Below are 21,130 nucleotides of genomic sequence, written 5' to 3'. Positions count from 1 at the left end.
TGTTAAAAGTGGTTAGGAGTTAGAAGCATATCACTTCATAACAACTCTGAAATGCAGGCAAGCACACGTCACTAATTCCTCAGTTAGGGCCCAGTCATGCTCGGGGCAGTGATTTTCCATGCTTCTCTCTGAATCACTCTAATCTTACCTTATTTTGCTTTATTAAATTATAAATGCCCTGTGTTTTTACTGAGTGAGTTTCTGAGCCTGCTTCTATGAGGTTGGAGCTTAATAGTTCTTTTATTTTTGAACTCTGTCCTTTTTAGTTTAGGCTAATGATACTTCTGCCAATACAATTTTCTTAAAACTTCATGAGTTACATATGGATCTTATTAGGATTCAGTTTATAAAATAAATAAATAAATAAATGTTACAAATTCCCTTGAAACAGTCTGTTTTATCTGAGTTCATTATGATGACAGACCATTCCTTCAGACTCTTGTAACAAATACCTTAAATCTTTTTTTGTGTGTGTGTCGGAAGGAAGGGATCTTTCAGCAATGCCCTTGATTTGATCTTTACTCTGGGGCCATATTCCTGACAATGCTCTGGATTTGTTATTTTCCCTAAGGTATTCCTTACTTTAAGAATCATTTGTAGGTTATAAAAATAGCAGATGAGGGGGTATGGGGGTAGGAAAGATGGTGGAATGAGATGGACATCATTACCCTAAGTACAAGTATGAAAACACAAATGATGTGATTCTACTTTGAGTACAACCACAGACATGAAAAATTGTGCTCTATTTGTGTAATATGAACTGAATGGCATTCTGTTGTCATGTATAACAAATTAGAATAAGTAATAAAATAAATAAATTAAATTTAAAAAACACAAGGTGATAAGCAATTCAGTGATTCTAAATCCCTTTTTATTTCCTACAAAATTTGTTAAAAATTGAATAGGAGTCTTTTAAACTAATCTCTATATCCATATCTTTCCATATAAGGCTAAAAAAATACTTGGCACTGTCAACATTATGCCTGGAATCCATAAGTTTTGGGGGTATGTTTTACATTTGCAATGTTTCTGAAATCTTTGCGATAAATAAAAAGATCTCACATCTCTAGCCTCCAATAATAAATTTTTGTCTTTTAAACTTTCATTGTCTCCTTAAGGACTTTCAGTTTCTACCTGCCTCCAATATTTGGTGTTGAATTAGCATCTGAGTTGGTTTCTCTGTCCAACTCACCAGCAGTATTCTTGACATTTCTTATAAAACATTGGGTCCATGGTTCCTCTCAAATTTACATGTTCTTCAGTTAAAGTTATTTATTTTCATCTTTGTTCAATTCCAAAGACCATAACAGCAATCTTCTTGTCAAAGAATAAAGAGAGCCACTTAAAATTGTAAGCATAATATAAAAGATAAATTCATTCTGCTATGATTTTTTATAATAAGGAATTTTATTAAGTGATAAAGGTCAGGAGAGAGTTTCCTGAAAAAGTCATGATTGAACTAAAATCTGAAGAAAAAGTGGGGGAAAATTATGCTTTGCCATCATTTAGCATTGCTTCGGTTACCTCAATTCTGAGTTTTCATTTGACCATAGTCACATAACCTTCTAATGCTATTATTTCTTCTAATACCAAATCTTCTCTGTTCCTACTTCAAACTCCAGACTCTAAACTTCTCTATATTTCCTGCATATCTGCCACTTACATCCCCACTCTAAATCTGACTCTACATCAACAATGCTCCCATTACACACTCCAATGTCTCAACAGATTGATTTTGCCATTTCCACATTCTTCGAACTTTTCATTGTATTCATCTTGTCCCCCATTACTCTTTATTACATCAGTCTGTTGATTTCCTTACAGTAAGTCAAAGTCTAAAATGACCTAATTTTTAAATATCTGCTAATTATATTTTATTTAGAATCACCAGTATCTAGAATAGTGCCTAGGCATAATATGTGACCAATACATGTTTTAAATTAGTAAATGAATGAGTGGAATGGGTGGAAATTCTTTCCTTATTTATTTCACAGACAAAATGGATAAACTTTTTTTTTTTGTACTAGGGATTGAACCCAGCAGCACTTTACCACTGGCTACATTCACAATCCCTTTATTTATTTATTTTTTACATTGAGGCAGGGTCTTGCTAAGCTGTTTAAGGTCTCACTAAATTGCTGAGGCTGCTTCAAACTTGTGATCCTCCTGCCTTATCCTTCCTGGTTACTGGGATTACACAAAATAGATAAACTTTGATGATTGAGAGTCACAATATTAAGCCATGTAATCTCAAGTAGCTATTTCAGATTTTTTTTGTTATTATAAATAGCCTAAATCTCTCTTACATTTTCTACAACATTTGTTCCTGAAAATCATTTTCGCTACCCTTATATTCAGCCAATGACTTCTAATTTGCTAAGATACAAATGCGTTTCTGCCTTTTCTGCTTAGCTCAATTTTCCAGACTCTTTCTTGTTTGAACCATTCTCTTTAAATGAATTGAAAAGATTAAGCCAATTTGATACAATGACAACCTCAGTTTTCACTCATTTATTCATTAACTCATTTTATTAAAAAATATTTTTAGGCTGGGGAAGGTAGCACACATCTGTAATCCCAGCAATTTGGGAGGCTGAGACAGGGGATCACAAGTTTGAGGCTAGCCTGGACAATTTAGTGAGTCCTTATTTCAAAATAAAAAGTAAAAATGGCTGGGGATGTTGCTCAATAATAGAGCATGCCTGGGTTCAATCCCTAGGTTTCAGTTAGCATTTTTGTGACTAAAAACTTTACAAGAACTTAGAGGAAGAAAAGTTTATGTTGCTTCAGCGTTTGGTCCACAGTTGGCCAACTCCAAAGCTCTGAGCCCAAGATGAGGCAGAACATCATGCAGAAAGGATATGGCAGAGGGGAGTAATGTGGCAACCAGGAGAGAGAGAGAGAGAGAGAGAGAGAGAGAGAGAGAGAGAGAGAGAGAGAGAGAGAAAGAGAGAGACAGGCAGACAGACATGGGGTTGGGGGGGGACTCTACTCATCAGGGACAAAATATAAAACCCAAAGGCACATCTCCAGTGACCTACTTCCTCTAGCCACAATCAGTTACTCCATACCAGAAAATAAGACAAGGACCTCAACTAGGCCAGGACAGGTTCTTCCCTTACATCACTGAAAAGAATTTCAGGGAGAAAGCAAGGCACAAGCAAAGATTTATTCAAGTACAGCAAAGTAAAAGGCTATACAGTCTAGAGGGAAGTTGCAGATGCCCTAGTCTTGTTGGCTGATATGGATATTGTGTAGGTTGATAAAGCAGGAGTGGGAGCCGTTTATTGTAGGACAGGAGGGGTATATATACATTACACACAGCTTATCTTAATTAACATAAACTAGATACAGCAGTCAACCAATAAGGAATCTCCACACTTAATGGCTCGCTGGCATTACTTCACAAACCACTCCCTCTGGCAAAATGCCAGGCGCCATCCTGACTTGTTTACAGACCCTAACATTTCTGACTACAGGATTTTACCTGAAAGAAAAGTACAGCTTCCCTGGCAAACTTCTGTGAAAATAAAATACTACGTCAATTATTTGGGGTTCAGAATGTTTCTTCTTGTTTAAACTGTCTAGCCATAAATCAGTTGTGAGCACATTGTGCAGGTGGTAGGTCTTTGAACCCGGTGACATTCAAATTGATGATGCTTTGGCTCTAATTGATCCAGTACAAGCATATGCTGTAGGTTTTGTTCACCTAACTAAAGAGACAGTCATGGCTGATCATGTTCATAGATCTGAATCTCCCTCTAGTAATGTTACCAGAGTCCTAGGTCAGAGGCCTGACTCTGGAGATCCAAAAAATCAGATACAGCCACTTGCCCAGAAAACCAAACAGAAAAGATAATAGCAAAAAGCATGAAAGTAACTTTAATCAGTGCAGCTACACTGGGAAGAAAAGGGCACCCATGTCATTAGAGGTTTTATAGAAAGGGGAGTGGGGGCAAGGGTTGGGGCCTGGGTTGGCACAGCTGGAGGCTTCTCAGAGCTGCCAAAGCAGGTGACCTTGATCAGGTGTGGTTTGTCCATTACTGCCTCAGGATTGGTCAGACGGGGCCTCATCCTCCAATAAGAAAGTTGCTGTTGCCAGGGAGGTAACTTCCACTTATCACAAAATATTCATCTGAACAGACCTTGTTTCTGGAATCCAAGATAACACAGAGTGAAGGAGACAGATGCAAAATGGAGACAGAGATGGCAAACCTTAAATTCTGCTTTTAGCCATCATTGGATTCACAGGCACAAGTGAAGAGTTTAATTCCTTGTTTTAGTGAGGATCTCTTTCTCTCCCTGAGAGTCCATCTATTTCAATTTCACAGCCTAGAAGAGTGCCTAATATAGGGTAGCTATTTAAAAATATTTCTGAATAATTGAGTGAATAAATGATGACTATAACTGTAGCATGCAAAAGTGTTGTGGGAATATAGAAGTAATGAAAAAAATACTGCCTAGGACAGAAGGAGGAATGGGGTTCAGAGGAGATCTTTATAGAAGTCACATTTGCACCAAATGGAAAAGATGGTGAGGAAAATTCTCAGCAGAAGAGACACTCCGCGTAAATGTATGGAGGCATGAAAAGCGTGACCTGTGTGGGAACAGTGAGAAATTATACGCTACTGAAGTATTTTGCTGCTTTTTCACTTGAGAACATCTTTTCCTTCTCAAGAAAAAGAATTGTTTCTTTCTAGGACAAATTCTGCCAGCATTCATAGCCTGATATTCTTCTGTTGGCTTCTGCAATGTGTTCCATCAATGATCATCTCAAATTTTCTCAATTTATTTCCACTGACTTTCTTGTCTGCCTAACATATATGCTTGGGTAGCATTCATGGTTTAAAAAAAAAACTAAAATGAACAAACCTCATGAAGTCCACAACCCTTTAAAAATCTCTATATTTTTTCATGCCAAGTACATAAATCATTTATTTCCTGCACATTTTTACTCCTTTGTCATATCTTTTGTTCTACCACTTGATTAACTGATTTTTCTGAACATTTTTTCCTTGCCTAAAAACTTTGGTCTTTTAGAGTCAAGTGGATGAAGGGTGAATTTACAAGATTTTTGTAAGTCCCACCTTACCCCAGAAAAGGCCCTGGATTATCTTTCAAAATGTTTCTGCTACCACATCATAATGTAGCAAATGGACTATTTAATAGTACACCTTCTATGATGGGTGAGCTTGGCTTTGCCACATTTGAACAGTCACCCCTGACCTTCCTAGACTATGCCCTCTGCTGGCGGGAGCTGTCTCCTGTTTTTATGGTTTTACTTCCATTGCTAACCAAGGCCTGACTTACAGTGGTCACTCAGCAAGAAGAATGAAGATATGTTCTACCTGCAGCCTAGTTCTTGATTCTCGGGGAAATGATTCATCTCAGAATTCAGGTGCCCTGAAGAATATCACAGGTGAAGCTGAACATGGTAACACACATCTATAATCTTAGCAACTCAGGAGGCTGAGGGATGGGATGGCAAGTTTGAGGCCAGCCTGGGCAACTTAGTGATACCTATCTCAAAAATGAAAAATAAAAAAAAGAAGTCTGGGGATATAGCTCAGTGGTAGAGTGCTTCTGGGTTCAATCCCCAGAATTAAAAAAAAATAATAAGATAAAATAAAATAAACACAATCTTATTTTCTTTTCCTTCTTCTTCTTCTTTTTTTTTTTTTTTTCTTTTTTTGCTTGAGGCATCTCAAAGATTTCTGAGGCTGCACTTCCCATCACAAACCCAGAATAGGGCGTTGATAGCTAAATTTCCAGAGGGACAGCTCCAGGACCTTAGCACTCTCTGCCCAGCATCACCCTGGGGCTTTTGCTCCTTGAATTTTAGTGTGTACTTGCTCTTCAGCCACTCCAGACATAGTTCAAGTGGGCTGAGGTGTTGCTCTACCTTCTGCTTCAGAAAGCACTGGCTGTAAACCTTGGTGTTTCCCACATGGTGTTGAATCTGCAGGCACACTAAATGCAAGAGATAGGCAACTGTGTTGGCCTCTACCTTGACTTCAAAGGTTGTCTTGGACACACTGTAGGCCTAAGCAGAGACTTGTCACAGAGGAGGAGCTTCTACAGCACAGTCATCAGAACAAGATTACTGCAGAAAGTTACCATGAGGGCTGTGCTTAAGAAGTACCCTGGCAGTGGGACAGTCACTGAAACCACAGAATTACAGAGTGAAAGCTGTACCGCTCCAGCCTGGGAAAGCTGCAGAAACAAAACTCTAGCCTGTAGGAGCAGCTGAATGGACTGAGGCCAGCAAAGCCTCAGGGGAAGGACTACTGAGCCTCAGGGTGCCCAGGATGCAGGACCTGGAGTAAAAGGTTATTTTTCAGGTATAGGAATTAATGTGTTTTTCTCTCTTGGAATTCAGACTTACTTGGAACCAGTTACCCCTTTCTTTTTACCCATTTCTTCCTTCTGGAAGGAGAATGTTTATCCTGTGACTGTTCCACCATTGCATTTTGGAAACACTATAACTTGTTAATTTCACAGGACCAGAGTTACGGAGGAATTGCTTCAGAAAAAAACATGCCTTGAGTCTCACTCATATCTAATCTAGGTGAGACTCTAGACTTTAAATTTTTGAATTAATGCTGAAACAAGACTTTTGGGACCATTGTGGGATGGAGTGAATGTATTTGCATTGTGAGAAAGACATAAAATTGGGGGCCAGGGATAGAATTTTATTGTTTGAATGAGTCACTCAGAGTTTATATGTTGAAAATTTAATCCCCAATGCAATAGGGTTTGGAGTGGGAACTAATGAGAAATGACCTGGTCATGAGATCTGCACTCTGATGGATGGACTAGTGTCACGTGAGGAGCCTTGCCCCCTCTTGCTCTTACTCTCTTTTGCTGTTCTGCTTTCCACCATGGGATGATGTACCACAATGATCCTTGCCAGCTGGTAGAACAATGATCTTGGACTTCCCAGTTTTCAGAACCAAATACATTTCTGCTCATTATAAATTATTCAGCCTCGGGTATTCTGTTATAGTAGCACAAAGCAGACTAAGTTACTATCTTCAATATATTTTTTATGTTAATAGAGTTTGTATTAGATTGCTGTTATCACCAGACAAAAAAAGAAAAGAATACGAAAAATCCAAAGCATTCTCTGTATTTATGATTTAAATTTTATTTCAGATTCTCCTATCTTAATTAAGTAAATATGTATGGCTTAAGAACCCAATTTAAGGGCTGTGGCTATACCTCAGTTGTAGAGCATTTGCCTAGCATGGGTAAGGCACTGGATTTGATCCTAGGCACCACATTAAAAAAATAAAGTAAGTTATAAAAAATGTATATTAAAAAAGAACCCAATTTTGGCTTATTCCTGTATTAAGCACCATTGAGAATATATGAAAATACTAGTCATTTGAATGCTGTAAGGCTGTAGATTTGTGTGTGTGTGTGTGTGTGTGTGTGTGTGTGTGTTGATACTAAGAATTGAACCCAGGGGCACTTTAATACTAAGCTACATATCAAGCTCTTTTCTTCTTTTTTTAAAAATATTTTGAGACAGGGACTTCCTAAATTGCCAAGGCTGGCCTCAAATTTGTGATCCTCCTGCCTCAGCCACTTGCCTCAGTTGTTGGGATTATAGGTGTGTGAGATTGTGCCCAACTCCTAAAGTTGTAGATTTTTTAATCTGAACTTGAAAGAAACCAAATACATATAAAGAGTCACTCCAAAGAATTTTGAATTTAATGACACCCACAATTGCTTGCCATGATATTGTTTTTTATCTATAATAATTTATTGATCACCATTATATTTTTCAATTAAAGTTACTTTTAGCCTCCCTTACATGAGAATACAGGTTGTTGTTATTTATTGCCTCCTAAAAAACATAAGGGCGCTATTTATTACACTTTTCCCATATAAAATTCACTATCTTAGATGGCAGATATCCCTTTATTTATTAGATAATTTTTTCATTTGTATAAAAATCCTTCTCTTTCCCTCCCTAATGCTTATTTCAAATAAGTCATGAAGGCATGTCTTCTAAAATACACTACAATTTGCTTTTAATTATTACTCATCATCCACAGTAGAAAGGTCCCATCTATCTTCTGCTGTGCTCTGAATGCATGCACCAGAGAATTTAAGTAGAGCTTACTTCTCTTATTTGGCCCTATCATATGAGAGAGTCACAAGCAGAATCAGAAGATCTATACAAATTTCTTCTAATCAGCTGAAAAATGCTTTTTTTCTCACCTGAACCCACACAGGCATTGGGAATGGGGTTCCCCTCAGTGGAATGGGCTGGCCATGTAATAAAAGCTAAGAAAAATAGAACAACAACAAAAACCCCACAGGACACAGAAAATATTTTCAGAAAGCGGGGGCAATATGGGCTTGCCAATCACACAGATCAAGCTTCTATCTTAAAAAATCAAAATGGAGCCCTCACTTGCTTCATTTATATCAGGGAACATCAAAGGCCTTCCATAGAATGTTCTTCACCAAAAAAGATTATAGGTGGGCTGTCCAGTTCCCAGTGGGTTACACCTATCTCTGGAACCACTATGAGGAATCTTCCTGCTAGAGCAGAGATAAAGGTCATGTGCCTTGGGCAATCTTTTGTGTGCAAGAGCCTCAGATAGTTCCAAAGGTTAAACCTAAAATCTCCCTGGCTGTCATACTGAGAGAAGACCCTCAAGTACTTCATGGGTGGCTTCCCACATTTTTTAATACAATTTGACTGCAAAGTAATAATGATCATACATATTTCATTACATAGATCAGCAAATTTTCATAATAGCAATAGAAGGATAATAGCAATAGTTAGAGAATGGTATCATAGGTACGGTTACCAAAGCCCTAAGTCAGAGGCCTGACTCTGGGGATGGGAACAAATCAAGTTCAGTCACTTGCTCCTCTCCCTCACAAAACCCCCTCAAAACCTAGAAAAGTAAATGGTGAGCAATAGGAGAGGAGCTTTAATCAGTGTAGCCACACAGAGGACCCAAAGGGGGGTCTGCATCTTGAGTCCTAACATTGAGGAGCAAACAATGATTTTGAGGTTTTTTTTTTTTAGAAAGGGGACTGAAGCAAGGGCTGAGGGTTTGCTTAGATGAATGGGTTGCACAGCTGCCAAAGCAGGTGATCTTTATCAGGCAGGCTGTGGTTCATCAGTACCTTAGGGGTTTTCAAATGGGGCTTTGTCCGGATAAGGAAGTGGTTCCTGCTTGGACATAGTGCTGACTCTTGTCACAAGATCTTTACTCATCAGACCTGTTGTTGTTGTTCCTGGAATACAAGGTGAGTACAGAGGAGAACGGCTCAGGAGAACTCAGAGGGAAGGGGGGAAAGTCAGAGAGGCAGATGGAGTTAGGTTGGTGACTGGGCTCTTCTTCAGTACTATTGTTATTTTATATCATGAACAACTGCTGGTTACTTATTAACTTTTCATTCCTTCTCTGGGTAAGTAAACATTATCACTGCTATAATTTTAGCAGATGATACTTTTATTAATGGTGGAAAATTCTGTGATTGGTAGCTGAGTCTAGAAAATAGTCATTTTTTTTGTTAGCATCTAAATTTATGGAAACAATATGCAAGAAGTTTTAATTGCAATTCAGACCAGGATTTCCTGTGCCTTCCATTTTCTTAAATGTATGCTATGTTTTCCTTCTGGCTCATCTTCCTGCAGTGGAGGCGATGTGGTACGTGGTGGAAAACTAGAAATGCAACTCAAGGAATGCAAAGGGAAAGAAGGAATTCACCTGCTGACATTCAAAACAGATTGTGTAACAAGTGAGTTTTCTCGCAAACCAAACTGATAACCTAAGTTAATATTTTCTAAATCCCTCTAACATTCTTCAAATAATCACAGTTCTTGCCTAAAGCATTTACCTCAATATGTAGAGAAGATCCCAGGGCCACCCAGGACAGCAAGGACAAGAGCCTTTCTATCCAAAGGCCAAAGCATCTGGTGATAGGAGAAGACAGTGATCTGATGTGTGATTCCAAATTTCCTCCAAGCACTTCAGTTCAAAGTGAATGAGTTGGGGAAGGTCTGGGAAGAGAGAAAAGAAGGACAAAACATAATAATTCAAAGAGAAATAGGGTGCGGGGAGCTCTTGTCTTCTCTCCTGGTCTGGTACTCTGGGAAGGAGCAAACTTGAAGTCATCCTAATACGAGTATGTTTTTTTTTTTTTTTTTTTTTTTAGCTTTTATAAGGGGCTCTTGTTTCCTGTGTTTACAGAATAAATCCATAAATGTGAGAGAATCTATCAGGAGTGCTTGCCAGAGGGGACATCTAAAAGGGATGAACTGGTTTTTCAGTGAGGCTACAGAGCAATCAATTTAGGAAGGAGCTGAATTGTACACAGCCAAACCTCAGAGCACCTGAGATGAGTCAAGGTCAGATCAACCAGCCTCTGTGGGCTACTAGGCTTCAAGCAAGCTGGAAGAGTCTACAGTATGTTAGACTCCTCCAGGCAACAATTACAGACACAAATGCTGGCTGGTAAACAGTACACAGATGAGATGGACACCTGTGTGGGACTCAAATAGCCTGCAAACATCCTATCTAAGCACAGGTTTGTCTCTACCATGGGGTTGCAAACACCCACACATTGTCCTGAATAAGAACTCTCGAGTTGGAGTTAGGGTATTTCAGAGATAAGAAAGGTCAAGCAATGGCAGTAGCATAACCCAATTAATGTAGTAAATGAAACATTTTGCACCATCAGACTAAGCTAAGCTTAAAGTGCTGCATATTTTCCCCACTGTAGAATCAGTTCAACTTATTTCTCCATTACACTTGTGTATGCAATAATATATATAAATACATAAGCTATTACACATGTTCAAAGACTTTTGAAAGTTTATAAGGAAGTAAATATTTGCCAAGTCGGTGATTATAACATTGTCAGCTCAACTGAAAGGAACTCAAGAGAGAAACGGGCACTATTAGCAATTACTCCAGGATAACAGGCATACACTAGGACTGCCCTGTGCCATCAGGGACACAATCTCCAGAACAGAAGTCAAATTGTGTTTAAGAGGAGAATTTTGCTTTGATTGAGATGCGGAGAGAAGAGAGGAAGTTTCTTTCTTTTTTTTTTTTCTTTTTACCGTATTGTATATATTTGTTTATGAAAAGAATATTTCCTTGGGTCTAACTTAGTTTAGGGAGTTTATACAAATAAGACTTAAATTGATCTAGTTAGACCTAAGCAGAAATTCCATGAATTTAAGTTGACATAAGGTAGGGAGGAGTCCTGAGATGGAAGAAGATATTTGAGAAAATAGCAGTCATCTAGTTGCCTAAAAACTAGGATGGGGCTGGAGAAATGTGGCTAGTCAGAAGGTTCCAGGGGAGGGATGGTTAGAGTGCATATAGGTTTTAAATTTCACCTAAACTTTTCTTTGATGCTGTCTCTGTTTATATCCAGTAGGCTCAAACCTTTGTATAATCTGGAGTGTTCTTTGATTATAGTTTTGGGGATTAGAGAGAGGGAACGAAAGTATAAGAGCTGTCTCTAGTGAGAAATGAAACCAAAGCTAACAAAAAAAAAATATCATAATTCAGGAAGCTCAAGAACTAAGATCTAGTATAAATGGAAAATTCACCAGAAGTAAGAAATTACAGAAAGATGCAACCCAAAGAATATAAGTCCCTTATGAATCCAGGAGCTGTCTATGGGTGCTGTGAGTGGGTATGGGTTTCCACTAGCAAGATGGGGTTTCAAGCACATGTCCCCAACTCATCAATAACAGGTTATTCTTCCCACCCTTGAAAATAGAAATGTCTAGTTGCAGAAATCTAGGTTAAACACATTTTGTAAAATTTTATACAATTGAAATATAATTCCAGTGATCAATAATTAACATTTATTGAGTAGTTGTTATAAGCAGAGTGTTGTACTTTTGGCAGTGTTAAGTCTTGAACTCACAAACTTAGTAAATGCTATAGAAAAAACAAAGGAAGGTAAGATTTTCAAATTAGTATTTTTCCATGATCGTTGAAATGTCCCTTTTCATGTCTTAAATATTAAAAAAGCCAATTCTCTACCCTCAAGTTATTTATTATTAAAAATAACTATAACTTACAGACAGTGACATAGATTTATACCTACTGGTTATTTAAAGTTCATGAAATGCCTTCAGCTCTCTGGAGAAAATGCACTGAATGCATATAAAATAATAATAAAATAATAATATGCCCAAGGATAAACCTTGTTCCTATGTTTTCACACTGTGAGCATCACGGGCATTTTACTGTACCGGTTGTTTATAAATGAGGCCCCCAGCTGTTACGGAAAGACTCAGGCAGAAAAAGGGAGTAAACGGAGGATAATAATCCTGATTATAATAGGAGGCTGTTTCTCTAGTGAACCAGGGTGAGTTACATTCTCCCTAGGAGTAAACTGCTCAGTCAGTAGCTCCTACGAAGTACCATGTGGTAAATTACCTCTTTCCAGGTACTAAATGATACCTTGATGCCTTGGAAAAATTAATGGGTGAGTGGTTTACTCTGAGAGCATTTTATTCCCTCTGAGTCAACATACGATTCTGCCCAATTAAGTTTTGGAGGGCAGAATTTGCCCTAGAAAGAACAGTTTAAAGGTTTAGAGTTATCGAAGCAATATAAAAACCAGTCCCTAATGTATGGTAAAGATAGAATTCTTCACCATGGGTTAGAGTTTCATTATCAGCAGAGTTATTACATTCCCCCGGGAGCCAAGTAAAGGAGGGAGGGGGGTGGCAGTGGGAGTTACCACTAAAACATGAAATAATTAACATGTTTTTACATTGATCTACAGTGATCAGCTACCTCTTCATCTGTTCTAAAACCTGCCAGGTCATTTGGTCATTTGAATTTGTCGGAGATCATTCAGACCATTACTGCAATGGGCAAATAAAAGTTGCTATTTTCTCTAGAAATATATTTTCTACCTTGAGTGGCTTATTACATTCATTGAAACAACATAGAATTCAAATGTGGAGGCTGGAGGCATTATTGGATTTTAAACTAAGACTAGGGCAGGGGTTGTTTTTTTTTAAATAGAGAATGCCGGAATATCATTTTGTTCCATTTTATCTAATTGTTTCTCTAGCTCTGTTCTACAGTCAGTGAAATTAAATTAACAAAATTAAATTAATGAATTTTAGAAAAGAGTTTTCTTTAAAGAATCCAGTATTATTGTGCTGACTTAAGCAAAATGGTCATACCTTTTTTTCTGTAGTAAAAATGCTTAGAGGGTCTTTAGTGTTAAGTATGATTCTCATGTAAATAATTCAGCAGTAATTCTTTTAGGTTGGCTTCTTAGGTGACATTAATATTATCGCATTTGTAAAGCTCTTTTATTTTATGATGAACTTTGGAGGTTTTACTTCAATACCTTGCTTCTCAAAAAGGCATGGGGAAAATTGATAGGTACTAATTTTTTCTCTTTACCTGCGATTGAGCTCAGGGACTCCTTACCACTGAGCTGCATACCCAGCCCTTCTTATTTTATATTTTGAGTGTCGTCTCTCTAAGTTGCCCAGGCTGGCGTCAAATCTGCACTTCTGCCTCTGTCCCCTGAGTTCCTGCAGTTATAGGAATGTGCCATTGCACCTCAGCTGGGAGATATTTGATTTTTAAAAAGCTGCAGTTCTACAGATGGAAGCCCCAAAGAGCTTTCTCTGATTTTATCTTCTTTCTCACTCATCCAGTACAGTCTTTCTTCAAAAATGAAATTTTGATCATGAAATTCATAGATATGCAAATGATGGGAATAAATATAAATCCACGCATTTGTTTTACTAAAATGATGCTTGAAAATAAATTGCGCAAAGTGCAATTTTAATACTATTAGACTGCTTAGATTGGCCTCCTGTCAGAGCTGCTTAATTAATCACTGTATAGTTACCACTCTGAACTTAAGATTTCTCATCTGTAAAATGGAGTGATAATCACACCTACCTCATGCAGTTATTCTAATGATTATGATGATTTTATCCACATAAATAAAGTGCTTAGCATTATTGTTTAGCAATGGCAACACCCAAATGTTACTATCATTATCATCAATATAATGATTATTTTAATTTTACAACTAGCCCAGTGGAGAGCATAAATGGAAAGGAACACATGGATCTTACTATTCAAGGAAATTACCTGTAATTAGGGAGAAAATATTATCAAAATAAGGAGGAGCTGATGGTGCATTGTTAAATATGACATATTGATTAATGCTATAGTTATTACACATGATAGTTTTATCATTGTTAGAATCTAGTTATCAATTTTATCACTGAGCACAGCTTATCAAATCTATTACTGCATTCAACAAACAGATTCTTAAGTACCTACAATGGCTCAGGACCCTTTGTTCAGCTGCAGACAAATCTGATACCATTTTTCCCTTCATGAATCCTACTAACTAGTGAAAGAGAAGGGTATCTAGACAGACTCCTAAGCATAAATCAATAAATAGATGTAATACATGTGTTGGAGGCAATGACCAGCATTATTCATTTTAATTGGAGGGTCAGGGAAGGCGTCATGTAAGAAATGAAGTATAAAGTGAGATGTGAAGCTAAGATGGGTTGCCTGGGGAAGTGCCAAGGGAAGAGAGGCTTATGGTGCTCATCCCTGTGGAGGGTTTGAAGAACTAAGAAAAGGGAATCCAACGTAACAGAAGAAATCAAAGCATTTATCATAAACAGTGGTAGCCTCAAGGAGGGTGTGGACCAAACTCCTACTCCAAGCCTGGTAATGGTGGAGGTGGGACAGTTACCTGCATCCTGACACCTTAGAGCTGCTAATGATTCAGGGCAGAGTGCAGGAGATGGTACACTTGGGGGTAAGGATGTGGGGGAAGAGGAGCCTTCTGGGTAGAGGGAATGGTTGGAGCAGAATGAAGCAGTCTGGGAAACAGCCTGATGTCCTAGGGCTTAGGGTATGAGTAGGAGAAATGGGAAATGCTGACGGGGAAGTACTGGAGAATACCAGCACGACAGGGCCTGATGTTGTGCCAACTTGACAGTGTTTCCATAGGCAATGGGGTGCTGTAGCCCCCATTGTTTTAAATAATGGAGTACAGTGGTCAGATTCTGATTTCAGAATGTTTATAACTTGACAACAGAATTTCAGGGAATGAAGTTCAGGGATCTACAATCTTACTAAAGGCCAAGTGAATCATGCTGACTACTGAATTTTAAGAGTGACTGATGCTATTCTTACAAGTAATTCCAGCTACTCAGAAGGCTGAGGCAGGAGGATCACAAGTTTGAGGCCAGTCTGAGCAATTTAGCAAAACCTTGTCTCAAAGTAAAATAAAATTTAAAAGGAGGGCTAGGGGTGTAGTTCAGTTGTAGAGCATGAGCCCGTCATGCGCAAGGCCCCGGGTTCAATACTGGTACTGGGGAAAAAACACTCTTAAGAAGTTTAGAATAAAAATTAAAAGAGAATTCCTCTTGCAGAGAAGCACTGGAATCTTTTGGGGGTATTGTGAAAGTTCTATTATTGTGATCATGGTTGGATGGGATCACACAACTATTCACACTTGTTAAAAGGCATCAAAGTGTGAATCTATATTGGCGAATTTTATTGTTTATATCTCCATTTAACTTGATTTTAACAAGGCCATTAGACTTGGTGAATTGCAGGGTTGTATTGCCCTTCAAAAGAGCAATGTTATTGGTATCAGTGTCCAAAAATAGCAAAGGAATGAATGGGTACCATAGTAGTGGAAACAACACACATTTGTTTGAGAAGCAGAGTGATAACGAGAAAAAGAGAAACAGGAAAGCAGGACAATAGCCTGATGGAGTAGCATGACTGAGGAAAATTTCTCTGGATCATGGTTTTTGGTAGTGGAGGGGAAACCAGTAGAGAAGAGGCAATTTAGAAAGGGATTCAGAAAAAAAAAATAAGCTAGCAGAGATTTAGTGTAATTAACAGGAAGATACATATTACTTCAGTGATTGAAACAAAGAAAGCAATGCTGACTTATGCTCTTCATGTTCAAAAAGCAGCACTTTTTTTTCAACAATGTAGACAACTGAGTCAACACTTGTCTCTGGCTCCTGGGGTGTGCACCTCTCTGTCTCTGATACTCTGCTGCAACCCCACCCTTCCCTGTTTGCTGAAGGGCTCCACTTGAAGCAGGCACCTCATGGGGTTTGTAAAGGTTTGTTGAATGTCATGTCTTTTGAAGAAGCCATCAAGAACAATGTTCCAGTCTAATCAACATCATGCTGCTTTCTGGATATGAGGTAGAATTCCAGAATCTGCTAATCTGGTATAATTTTTCTGTTCCTTGTCTCTTTGGTTGAGTAACCTTAAGACATTTACAAGAGTGGGAAATGAGAGATGTCCTCAATTCCCTGTCTGTGAGTACACTGTCCAGGACTATTCTAGCTCTTGGTCAGAATAAAGATGTTTTTTTGCTCTTTTTCCTCCAGCTCAAATTTTTGGATTAATCCTATAATAATTGAGCCTTTTCTCTTTTATTTCTGTTTGCAAATGTACTCTGAGAAAATGGCTTCAAAGACAACCAGAAACTGAACACAAATTTCAAGTTATTTTCTTCATCTTTCCAACTCCTTAGTCTTACTTCCCACCCTGTGAAATCCTGCTTCTTAAATTCTAAGAAACTTGTAGAATCCTTTGGGAAGATTGCTTCTCAATTCTTCATTGTACTTCTACACCATAACCAAGGGATAAAAATGGCAGATGAGTGATTAACTTAGTTTTTGTTCTGTACTTGACCTTGTGGTGCATTCCTGTCTCTGGCCAGTAGCAAAGCTGACCCTGCATACACATCGCCTCTTTGATCCTTTGATCCTCTTGTTTTCTTTGCCTCCTCTTAACAGAAAAGTTGTGTACAGGGCAGGACTTTAAAGAGAATATGTGAAAAAAAATTCTGAACCATCCTGTCTTAAAAATAAATGTTTTTTATTTGAGGAGATGTTCTTTGCATATTTTCAGAATCTAAAATGCTATTACTTTTTGAATAATTTCAAGTGAATTACACATGAGAAGTAAATTATATTTGCCACATTTTCTTCCAGGGAGAACAATGATTTACTCTGAAGAAATTCTTTCATAATCCCACTTGGGACTTGGGTAGAGTCTCCAAAGTTCAGTCTGCAAAGATGTTTCCTGGTGTGGAGTGTATTACTCATCCAGAGACAAGGGATGGGAGCTTACTTTGTCACAGAAAAGGGATAAGAACAGGGAAGAGGGAGGGAAGAGAGGCTAGCAAGTAAGACAGGTGATGTGTCATTGTGTGATGTGAGTTCGTCTTGCATGTCTAATCATTAGTAAAGCATTTAAAACTCTGAAAGCTAGTAGGTGAAATTGGGGGTCTTTGAAGGGGTAGCTCCTACATCCAGAGGTTCTTGGTTCAAATAGACACAGCCAGAAGATAGTAGGTCTGCTATTAATAGATAATAAATCAAGTTGTGGGTTTAGTTTTGAAAATGAGCTATTTGGGAAGATTGAGACATGGATGGAATTTAGGAGCTGCTAAATTGTAGCATATAGAACTGTATATGAATCTGGGTTCTAGTTCTTGGTAGTGTGGTCTTTTTTGAACTACTGTTTTGGGAAATTTTAAATGGATGGCATATATAAAGTACTTTCCCATATAATTCAATAAACATTACCTGTGATGATGATGATGATGATGATGATGATGATGATGATCCAGTAGGAGGGAGGGACAGCAGGAAGAGGAGAAGACGACACCTGCCCTTAAGCTGACAGTTTATAGGCTGTTAATGTAGTTACACACTAACATTATTAGTGTTAGTGTAGCATGATTTTATCTATTAAGTAAGGTCAATGTGTGTTTAAAGAACAAAAAAGTGAGTGTGAGTAGGAGTAAGCAAAGGCTGTTTTCCATATCTTTAACAAAATTATTGGTACTATAAATACAGCTAACCTTAGAAACTGGGGCCACAACCTCGTCACTCTATGCCCTTTCCAGAAAGAGATATTACTTAGTAGAAAACTGAGGTCAGAAGATAACATGATACATTAACAGCTTCTCCTGAAAGACTTGGACTTGCTCATAATGAACATTTTTATGAGTTTTCTGGTAAACTCAGGTTTGGAATTTTTATCAAAATCCAGGCCACACTAATTCTATGATTCTAGAGCGCTACAGGTAGAGCTTTCATAGGGACTCTAGAGTAGATAAGCATTGTTCTGCATCAGCACTCTGTACAATCTCAGGTCTCTTTGGGGATATGTTTTTATAAAATATGAACAAAGGGGGAAAAGTTTTGGTATTTAAAGAATATTTCGTAATGGATGACATATGTCAAGGGATCTATAGTTAACAGATGTGAACAATAAAAACAAATGAATTGGCGTAATTCAAGCCATAGTTTTCCTGTAAGTACCACTTATGACAGAGACCATTGCATTTTCCCAAGAAGTGCTTTTATCAAATCATAGTCGCGGAGGTTGTTCAAAGAAGAAACAGCCTCTCCAATGTCTCACGGTTCGGGTGAGTGTATAGTGCTATTATTTCTAACAGTATCACCTTGGCCATGCTATGGCAGATTAGCACAGCTAGTATGAATCCAATGTAAAACAGGATAAAGAAAACAATTTTGTTTTATTTAAAAGACCTTCATTTTTTTAGCTGTTTATTAAAGCTCTGATTAATTTAAAGATGGTATGAAATATTTCCTTCCTATTTACTGATACATGACATTCTCTTTGTTTTCCTTGTGTTCTTACATGTGCTCCAAAAATGTAAACTTATCCTATTTAGGTATAAATAATCAGGTGAAATCATGACGATATATTGCAAATTCATTTCTGATTTTCTTGACAAAAATCAGTTTCTAGTATATTCAGATTTCTACTGTATCTTTTTTTTAATGCATTCCAGTTTTCCCCTCTATTTTTGCTTGAAAATTCTAACACAGGCTTTCATGCCAGATTTTTTTTTTTTCCTCCTGAAAGCTGGAAGAAATCATCTCGAGTTTCAAGACTGTGAAAATTGACTGTGCCTGACTTTTCCCAAAATGACTCGCAATGTTTTTTGCCAGGCAGATTCTAGGACTAGTTAGTTTATGATCAAAACTTACAGATGGTACTTACAGAAGACTAGCCAGTAGGGCATTTTTGAGAATGTCAAGATCAAAAACGATAATTAAAGGTTATTTTGGGAAAAGTCAGAGTCCCCATCACTAAGTCCACAGGGGGAAAAAAGAAAAAAAAAAAAAAAAAAAAAAGAAGAAGAAACGATTTTGTGACAAAGTAATTGTTGACAAAAATATGATAACCCAATATGTCATTTGAAAACAATTGAATTTCTGGTCTTTTCATTGCAGAACCTCAGCTTTCAAGTGGTGGCTGAGGTTACGGTGTGTGTTGCTGACTTTTCCTTGAGATCGTAGGTTATTTCGCAGCTGTCAATGTTACACAGCCACCTTCACTGACACCGGTTCCTGTAGCTCATCTCTGCTAGTTGATATCTTTATGCCAAACCTGTAATATTCAATCACCACAAGAAGGAGGTCATGTGATGGTAAAACTGTGATGAAGTGATGAGCTTTTTACCTCTTAACAATGTACAAGTGAAAATTTTATGCACCGAGGCAAAAGCAGGAAAATAATGAATATCTATAGTTTAATTTCCATGCATCACTGCTTGTAGCAGTGAAATAAATACCAATGTGAAGTAATAGAGTAGTTAAAGGGGTGGACTAGTGGCTTAGAGAAGAGAATTAATACCCGTGATTAAAATTGCATGTATCATTGCCACAGGCTGTGAAAATATGTCAATTGCATGGCTATGTCTGTTTCAGACCAGAGAAGGAGCATTTAAAATTTAATAATAATTGCTCTCTTTTATTGTATAAAATAAACCAAAATCCTCACTCCAGAATGTTGCTAACAATAAATGAATTCCATGCCTATCTTTTTTGAAAATTATCAACTTTAATTATGTATACATTTCCATGGTCAAGTAAATAGTTTTAAAATCTTTTATTTAAAAAAAAAATGTCATCCAACCTAATCTTGCGTGTTCACAGGTTCATAAGTTTTTATTCCTCATCCATTATATAAGTCCCAGAAATCCCTATGACCATAGGGTATTTAATTAGTCCTTGATTTAATATTTGCATTTTAAGTTTATACTCTTTGAGAGTAATAATAAATTGATAATATCCTGTTGCTAGGAAAAGTGGCAAAGCATATTTTCATTATATTTATTTATAGTCTTAGTTTTTGTGACTAGAAACCATGTATAAACTTCAGTTGAAACACGTAAAATATTCACATGACAGACAACCTATAGGGGAAATTGAAGAATATGTGATAGTAAATTTGACTATTCTTTTGGACTAAAATATATCTGATTTTTATAGTAACTGCCATGGAATACATTTGCTAAAGCATCCCCCAATATTCATATTTGCTACATTTCAGTAGTCCTACTTTTCATCAGGCATTCAAAGTGAAAATGTAGCTTTCCAAAGACTAATTTGCAATCTTGGAAGAACATCTTTAAAAAGTCACTTAATGTATATTATTTTTCTGAGAATTCTTGTTCAGAAAAGCACTGTTAATTCACCATAAAGAGGAACTCTCAAGTGCAAAGATTTTTAAATATAGTGCTTTATTGGCCAGGGAAGACCTAAGATAGACTAATTTTCTAGCTTTGAAAATAAGTAAATATACAGACACACATACATACACACACACATTCCCCCTTTGACCAGGTTCTTTTCAATGTTAGGCTTTCGTATCATGTTTCTTGAAGGAGATGAATACTGTACCCTATGTCTTGCTCAGAATTGAGTGATTGGTCAGCACTCAACAAGGAATAAGTCATAATGACAAGCACTGAATCCAATTTGAAAACACAGGGGGGAAATTCAAGTGGTCCCAAATGTCACCGTTCTCTGCATTAATTCCATCTGTGGAAGAGTTGCAATTCCAGATTTTTATGTTCATGAAATAATCCAAATTATGCTCTTCTATTTTTAACCTCAGGCTGGGCCAAAGAGATTTTCACACTGAAGATTACAGCCATGGCTTTCACCAAGCTGAAAAACGAGCTTTAATGTGATGATCCACACAAGACCAAACTTGATGAGAAATGTAGGGTGTTGCCATGGCAATTCCGTTCGTTGGAACTTTTCTCT

This window comes from Marmota flaviventris, chromosome 10, assembly GCF_047511675.1.
Source record: "Marmota flaviventris isolate mMarFla1 chromosome 10, mMarFla1.hap1, whole genome shotgun sequence".
Taxonomy (NCBI): Eukaryota; Metazoa; Chordata; class Mammalia; order Rodentia; family Sciuridae; genus Marmota; species Marmota flaviventris.
This window is presented reverse-complemented; position numbering follows the sequence as displayed.